The sequence below is a fragment of the Haliaeetus leucocephalus genome, unplaced genomic scaffold (assembly GCF_000737465.1).
Source record: "Haliaeetus leucocephalus isolate CR32 unplaced genomic scaffold, Haliaeetus_leucocephalus-4.0 Scaffold687, whole genome shotgun sequence".
Lineage (NCBI taxonomy): Eukaryota > Metazoa > Chordata > Aves > Accipitriformes > Accipitridae > Haliaeetus > Haliaeetus leucocephalus.
In genome coordinates this window covers 917,758-925,192 of record NW_010973123.1, presented here as the reverse complement: position 1 = coordinate 925,192, position 7,435 = coordinate 917,758, and positions in this window count along the sequence as shown.

The window sequence follows — 7,435 nt, the reverse complement described above, 5'->3', positions numbered from 1 at the left end:
TCTGCGGTGCCGGGCGGCTGGGACCTTGACCTGCTAACTCCGGGTGCCCTGGCCATCCCCGCCGGCTCCTTGCGGCCGGGTCCGGTTTTGGAGGCGCCCCGCGAACGCTGCCTTCTGCCCCCTCCCGTCACCCCCAGCCCCACGCTCAGCGTCCAGATTTTTCCTCCTGCGCCCTGCCAGGTCTGGGGCACGGCTTGTCCGGCCTCCAGATGATTACATGCAGTAAGTGGCTACTTGCCCAAACCATTAAGCCAGTTCTTTGCTGGAACAATTTTTGGATACTGGTGATGTAAGTGGTATCGCTGCAAGCCCGAATCAGGTTCGCTGTCTGCTGGAAGCACTCACAAGGTGCCGGGTTCTTTCTGTTTCCGAAGTTTATCCTGGTGAGAAGGGAAAGACAGCAAACAGGAGTGCCAAGCGGGGAGAGTAGGCATAAAGACTCCCTTGCTAGCACGGATGTTAAATTTGGCATTCGTGATGGCCTTTGATAGATCTGTTACGATAATCTCCCACACGAGGCTTTGGTAAGATTCAGCTGCATAATAAAGGAGGAGATTTTCACATCATCAGCAGAAGATGCTTGCTTTCTTACACAGTCTGATTCAGCAAGGCATTTATTTTTGTGAATGATTTGTGGAGTGTCCCAGGACCTAGTAGCACATCCCTTTCCTTCAGAGATACCCTAAAAAATGCACAGAGACCAGAATTGGATATATTTGTCAAGCTTTAGGGGCAATCCTATGCTATGTTGTATTTCATTTTATCTTAAGTACTGAATTTATAAATGTCCTCCCCCGTTTAGCACACAGAAGTCACAATGTGTCTATCCCAATGCAAGACACTGCATTATCCCCCATCTGCGTTGTAGGAAGTTCCCATCAAGATCTGCCTTTACACGAGTTTCCACTAAATTATTACCATGCTGACAGATCATGTTTTTACTACAGTATCATGGAAATCAGGGATGGAAATATGGAATAGATTTTCTCCTGGGGGGGGGCGGGGGAGGAAATGGGGTGAACAGGATAATTCCATAAAGAGTAATCTCTGAGGCTGTACCAAGCCAAAATTTAAGTCTAACTCCCTTCGGGATTTTACTCCATCCTCTCTATTAGATGTTGCCAAAGGAAAGCTTTCCATCCGGTAACTCCTAAGCACTCTTTTTTAAAATTTCTTCCCATCACATACAAGATTTGGACCATCCTGAGGAGCTACCTTCTCCATAGTTGAACTCTTTGACACATACAATAGGAGAGCAGGAGGAAACAAAGGGAAGGCAGTACCAGTTCCCATGTTCCGTACCAACACTGGCTTTCTTTACTCACAGCCTCGAAGTGATTCTGCACCTCAAGTCATTCTGGGACAGTCTCAGAGGGAGACAGGAGAAGGGGAGAAGACAGCGTGTTGCTCGTTGACTGGATACAGCCCAGAGGAGAAAGGCAAAGAGAAAGCTTTTGGGGTGGGGATAGTACCAGTCTGAAATAACTTACCAGTGTTTGGGGTTTCTTTGTGTATCACCACTATTTACTGATCGTTTTTTTTTAGGTAAGAATTCTAGCAGTTCCCACTCCCACCTCCAGATGAATGCTGCCTTCCATCCTTGCCTGGCACTTGATTAGATATCCCTCAGGTAGGCCTCAAGGAAAAAAGTCAAATATGGTACACAAGAGCTCTGCTATTAGTTCATTTTTAATGCTATGAAAAGTAACTAATTTCTATGCTGTTGTTTAAATGCTACCCGCTTTCAGTGACTTAGGTAATTTCTTTTGGATAGGATTACATGAACTGTTTTCTTTTGGTGGGCTTACGTCACCAAACTTAAGCAAGTGGCGTTCAGTCTATCAAGTCTTTTCATCAGAAGAGAAGAAGGTCCTGATCTAAAGCTTGTGAAGGTCAAGAAGAATCCTTACATCGCGTTCAGCCATCCCTCACTTTGGGATTCCAGAAGTAGGCCTTGGGACCTGGAGTTAAGGCCCTATGAAACACAGCTGTGCTCAGAGATAGACTTGAAGTGTTTTCAGGCTTATGGATTTGGACTGGGTATTTGCCTCACATGAGTCAATAACTGAAATCATCAGGCAAAAGACCTTCAATAAATACAGCTCAGTTTGCAAACACTTTACTTTTTGCTTTATTTTTTAAAGCATTACCAGCCTAACCTGTCAATCATGTTCACAAAGGACCATTCACAGCGGTTTTCAGGGACTAGTCAGCCTGAATGCAGCATATTTTAAAGGGATATAAATTAAAAGTTCAGAGGAGACAGAAATAGCATTGGTTAAGACAAACCTGCCTCTGTACAATACACAGTGCACAGACACAGAAAATAATCAAACGCAATAGTCCTAAGACCGAGAGAGGTCTTCTGTTGCAAGTTTGCTTTCTCTTACTTTTTCCTGACATGGCTGACTCAGTTCAGAACTATTTGACCCAGCAATACGTAACCAACACTTAATGAACAGCACAAAGAGAGAATCAATTCTCTTTCATGCAGTGCCATACTATCACTTTTCCCAAGAAGTTTGTAATTTTTTCTTTGTACATCTTTATGAGGTGACTTATAACACAGCGTTCCAGATATTGTAGACATCTGTATCATTAAAGCCTAATTCTTGCAGAAGCCCTCTCCCCACTCAAAGCCATTATTTTAGTATGTGTCCCTGAACTGTGAATACACTCCTGCACATCTTGACAGAATCCATAGCATTTAGTTTTGTCTTCAAAATGATTTGAAGTGGCATGAGCTAATGTATTCTTACAACACCCAGAACAGTTGGTAAATTTTATTACCCTCGCTTTATAAATTGGGAAATGGCAGCAGAGAGGTGAAGACTCTGTTCTATCATCTTTATTCACATTGATTACTGCCTTAATCCCTGGCTAGTTCCAGCACTTTCAGTGGGAATTCTTGCACTAAAAGATGCTATTTGGTAGAACTGAAAATCACAGTGTCTCCCACTAAGTGATTTGAGCAAGGCCCTGGAGAGAGTTTAGTGCAGGTTTAGAACTGAAGTATCTCTCACACACTCTTTTGCTTCACCCACTTTCCCAATTTAACAACAAAACCCAGAACTTGCCACCATATCTGTCATTTTTCCACCCCCAGGCTAATTTGCAGTAGTAATAATGATCAAGTAGCCCCACTGCACTGACACTACATACAATACAAGCTGACACATAACACAAAGAAAACTCGGAGGACTGACGCAGTTCCCAATTTCTTATGCTATGAAAATGACCACCTTTTTGATCTTGTAATTTAACCATTCAAGGGAGGAGGGGTGAAAGGCGCATTTAAAAGTTTCATATGAAATCCAGCACTATGAAGAAGGTGGTACTAAGTCAGTTTCAAGATACAAAGCCATGTCTCTGTTTATTTTTTTTTAAATATTGTTCTTTCAGCATGACATGCGTACTCTAATTTCACAACAATCATCTTTGTATTTTTACAGAACAGATCAAGGCGGGTAGGTTAATGTAGAGAGGCCTTGCTGAATTTGCTCTGTTAAGTTAGAGGGAAATGGGTGTTCTCACCTTCCAGAATAAAGTTATTTTGTCCACTTCTTCTTATCTCTGCAAACCCCTCATATTTGTTCAACACGTATGGCCACCAAGTCCTGATCTGTGTCTCCTCATAAACCTTAGCTATTATCGTGTAGTAGCATTTTAAACCATAAAAATATGGTGGCTTATTTAAGCCTTTACCAATTTTTAGAACTGTGAATTTGTTGATTGGACTTTCACACACCACTCTGTTGAGAATGATGGAAGTGTTCAGTGCAGCAGCTACTGCTTCAGACAGAGAGGGGAGTGTACAGAAACTTCCCCCATCACCTAGTAGCAGCAACTCTGATTATTCAGCACTTTTCCTCCCCTACCCTGCCTCTGCTCCAGCTCTTTCCTCTCCTCCTCTATTCCTGTGGCAGGAATTTTACAACTCTCTTGCTCCTGGGAGTTAAAATCCACTGTCCCCTACCCAGCTGAGCAAGTGTGCACCTGCTTGTCAGTGTCTCTGGCATCAGTGTGATGAAACTGTAACTATGTTATGCTTTGTCAAAGGCACAGTGGGACATTCTGCTCACGAGTTTCTCAGTTTCTTAGGCTCTAGCCCAGCATTAGAAGGCTGGTCCTGAGAGTTTCTATGATGGGGTATGTGAAACACTGTATGCTTGAAAAATAATTTGTGCTATCTTAGGTAACCAAAGGGGCTGGAATAGGAGAAAACAGCCTGCAAAGGTGTCTTGTCCTGAAACACTGCCACTCCGGGCTTTCTCCCTGCCATTTTCCATGATGCTTTCTTCCAAAGATCCAAGACCTGTCTTTATTTATTTATTTGATTTATTTACTTCCGTAGCCCTCTTCCTTATAGCCTCCTTTACAGACCAAAGTCTCTACTTTATGGCAAGACATGGGAGCCCATGCTAGGCCCCTGCGGGATGCCAGCAGAGTCTGTGGTGGGAAGGCAGCTGCCCTGCTGGGAGTACTGCCGGCACAGGGCTCTGTTGCCCGCTCCCGGCAGCACAGCATCAGGCCGGGAGGTGGGCCAGGGAAGCCTCCTGTGGCAGGGCTGGCCAGCCCAGGCATGCAGGGCTGTACTGGGACCACTCTGCCTGAGAAGCTATTGCAACTGGGGAGTATTAAGGTGGTTTACCTGCTCTGCCTTCCCACCTCCTCTGGCCTGCACATTTTGCAGCACAGAGCCTGTCTTGGTGTCCCTTGTACTCAAATGTTTTGAGCAGTGAGGGGTAAAACCCTCTCAAATTCATCTGGGTAAAAACCATGTTTGATTATGTATAATTTTTATAGGAATAAGCATAAGCAGTTGAAAACCAGGTTCTCCTTGGTTTTCAGTAAAAAACCTTCATTTGAGATTGGGGGGGGGGGGCAATATTTTAGTCTAAATAAGTAATTCCAGTATTGGAAAAATCACACAATTTCCACTTACTGTTCATTCTGCTTTCAAGCTATGTCTCCTTAGCCATGCCAGTGGCTCACAGGAGTTATGCTTTTAAAACCCCGCACTGGTGTCCAACCTACAGATTTTTTGCTTCTTCAAAATTTTCTGTAGAAGAAGGAGAAAAAAAAAATCAATTCTAACTGCATGTTTCTGCAAGATATGCTCCACCTTGTGTTTCCAATAACTGTTAACCCTTTATTTAAGGAACTCAGGATGAAATCAAGTTCTATCAGAAACATGTGCAACTCCTATTATGAATTCTACTCTACAGCAAATCATCCACCCTTCTGATTTTGGCTCTCAGAGAATAATTGTTGGTATTTCCATCTGAATATATTTGGTAACAGAAAGAAAAAATGAAAAAAAAACCCCAAACATCACAAAATGCAGGATACTGTCACAATACACCGTAACTTCAAAGGAGTAGGTCCAACAAAATATTTATAGACTTTAAAATGCAATTCAGTGACCATGCACAAAGAGGTTTTTTTCCTTTTGATTCCACAGCACTGGTTTCTCCTCTCCCTTATACCAGTATAGCGCAGGAGTAACTGCAGCCACTCCCAGAAAGTGCAAAACTAGTGCAAGTGAGAGAAGGAAGAATCTGGCTTCTGCCTCTCAAACCTATCACCAGCAGCAGCTCTGCTAGACGTGCTCTAAAACCACTATGCCTGAGAGAAGAGGGCAGGTTGAGCTCAGCAACCTGGTCTGATCTCTCAGGTGACTCTGCTTTGAGCAGGAGTGTGGACTGGACACCTTCTGAGATCCCTCCCCACCTGAACCTGTAATTCTGCTCTCTTAAGTTCTTTTCACATGCATCTTCACCAGTGAATTTAATGGGAACAGATTCAGGCTTTTCTAAACATACTGGGGGTTTTGGGGTGGTTTTTGTGTTTGTTTGGGGTTTTTTTTCCAAATCAAAAAGTTATGCCTTCACTTCTTTTTGTATGACCATCCAAGTAAACTATATCTGGCTGAGAAGTGCTACGCTAGTGCAATTTGCACTGCTTCACTACTTGCATCTGTGTAAAAGTGAAAATGTAAGGCAGGAACAGCAACAAACACCAGCACACATAGTCACAAGCCTCAGCGATGTTCCAGATAGCACTGCTGATTTGAAAGCGCCATAAGAACCTTCAGCAAACCTCATTTCTCCAAGGACAGAATTTGTCTTGCAGAAGCTTTGCTTTTGCAAGTTTGGTAGAACAAGGACCTAGAACACAGGACAGAGACCTCTCTGGGGAGAGCACAGAGGAGCAAAGAAAGGATTCTCCTCTTCCACCAGTGTAAATCTACATATTTGACCAAAAAGCTCCCGAATTGCTCTGATGGATGTGAGAGTACAATCACATGGCATGGACTCATGGTTGCTCCTACGTATCTCCTGCCTGCTTGAAGAAAAAGTAACGTACTGCATGGCTTAGCACTGGCTAGGATACAGCCACCAGCAGCCTTCTTTTCAGTTTCCTTCCACAGATTCCACCACTGTGTCGGTCTCTGATTTTTCAGTCGGGACCTGTGCATTACATTTTTGCTTCCCTTCAGAAATCATCCTGCTTGACACAAGGCAAAAAACTCTTTCCTGTACTGTCCTTTTGATAAGAAGGTTGTAGTGAATACAGAGCTGGAAGTTACCAGACTGATGACCCCAAAATGTGAGTTCCTTTCTAAGTAGCGTTCGGGAACAGCACATCAGTCACACAGACAAGGAGATATTTTCAGCATTGCTTAACAGCAGTTGGAACACCAAAGGCAGGGAAGCACAGCAAAAAATGCACTGTTGCCACCTTTTACCGTTTTATGAAAAGTCTTCTGGTCCTGAAGACAAATGATTACATTGTAGTTGCAGAGAAAAGCCTAGGAACAGGATTCAAGTAGTCCCTTCTTAACAGAGAAAAAAGTCAGCTGCAAAGACAAGCAAACCCTAAGTGTTTGTATTATCAGCAATACAACCATCATTTTCTTTTGCATCTTAGACTGTATGGGAAAAGCCTTGACAAATTCGCAGGAAAGATTAATTTCTCCTCCCCAAAGGCCACAGTCCTCAAACTTCCTGCGAGCGGCGAGAAACGAACCGAAGGGACAAGCGGGGCGGTTTTCAGAGGGAACCACCAGAAAATCAGCACTTCCCACCCACAGCGGCCAGCCTTCAGCGTTCAGCTCCACGAAGGCATATACTGAGGTAACCCCTGAGCCCATAGGGACACACACCGGGGCTGGGCGGGAAGTACACAGCCTTGGGGGGGGGGGCAAAAAACCCCCACCCCTCACCGAGTTCTGAGGTAACCCACCCCAGCGAAGCGCTGGGGCAGGTCAGGGAGACAGCCCCTCAGCCTCCGCGCTGACTCTTTCCCCTCTCCACACACCTTCTCCCCTCAAACCCACATCCCCATCTCCCGCCCGCCGCAGCAACGGCTGCGAGGCGGGATTTTGGGGGGAGGGGGGGGGGGCGCCTCGCGGCGCCCCCCCCCTCCCCTC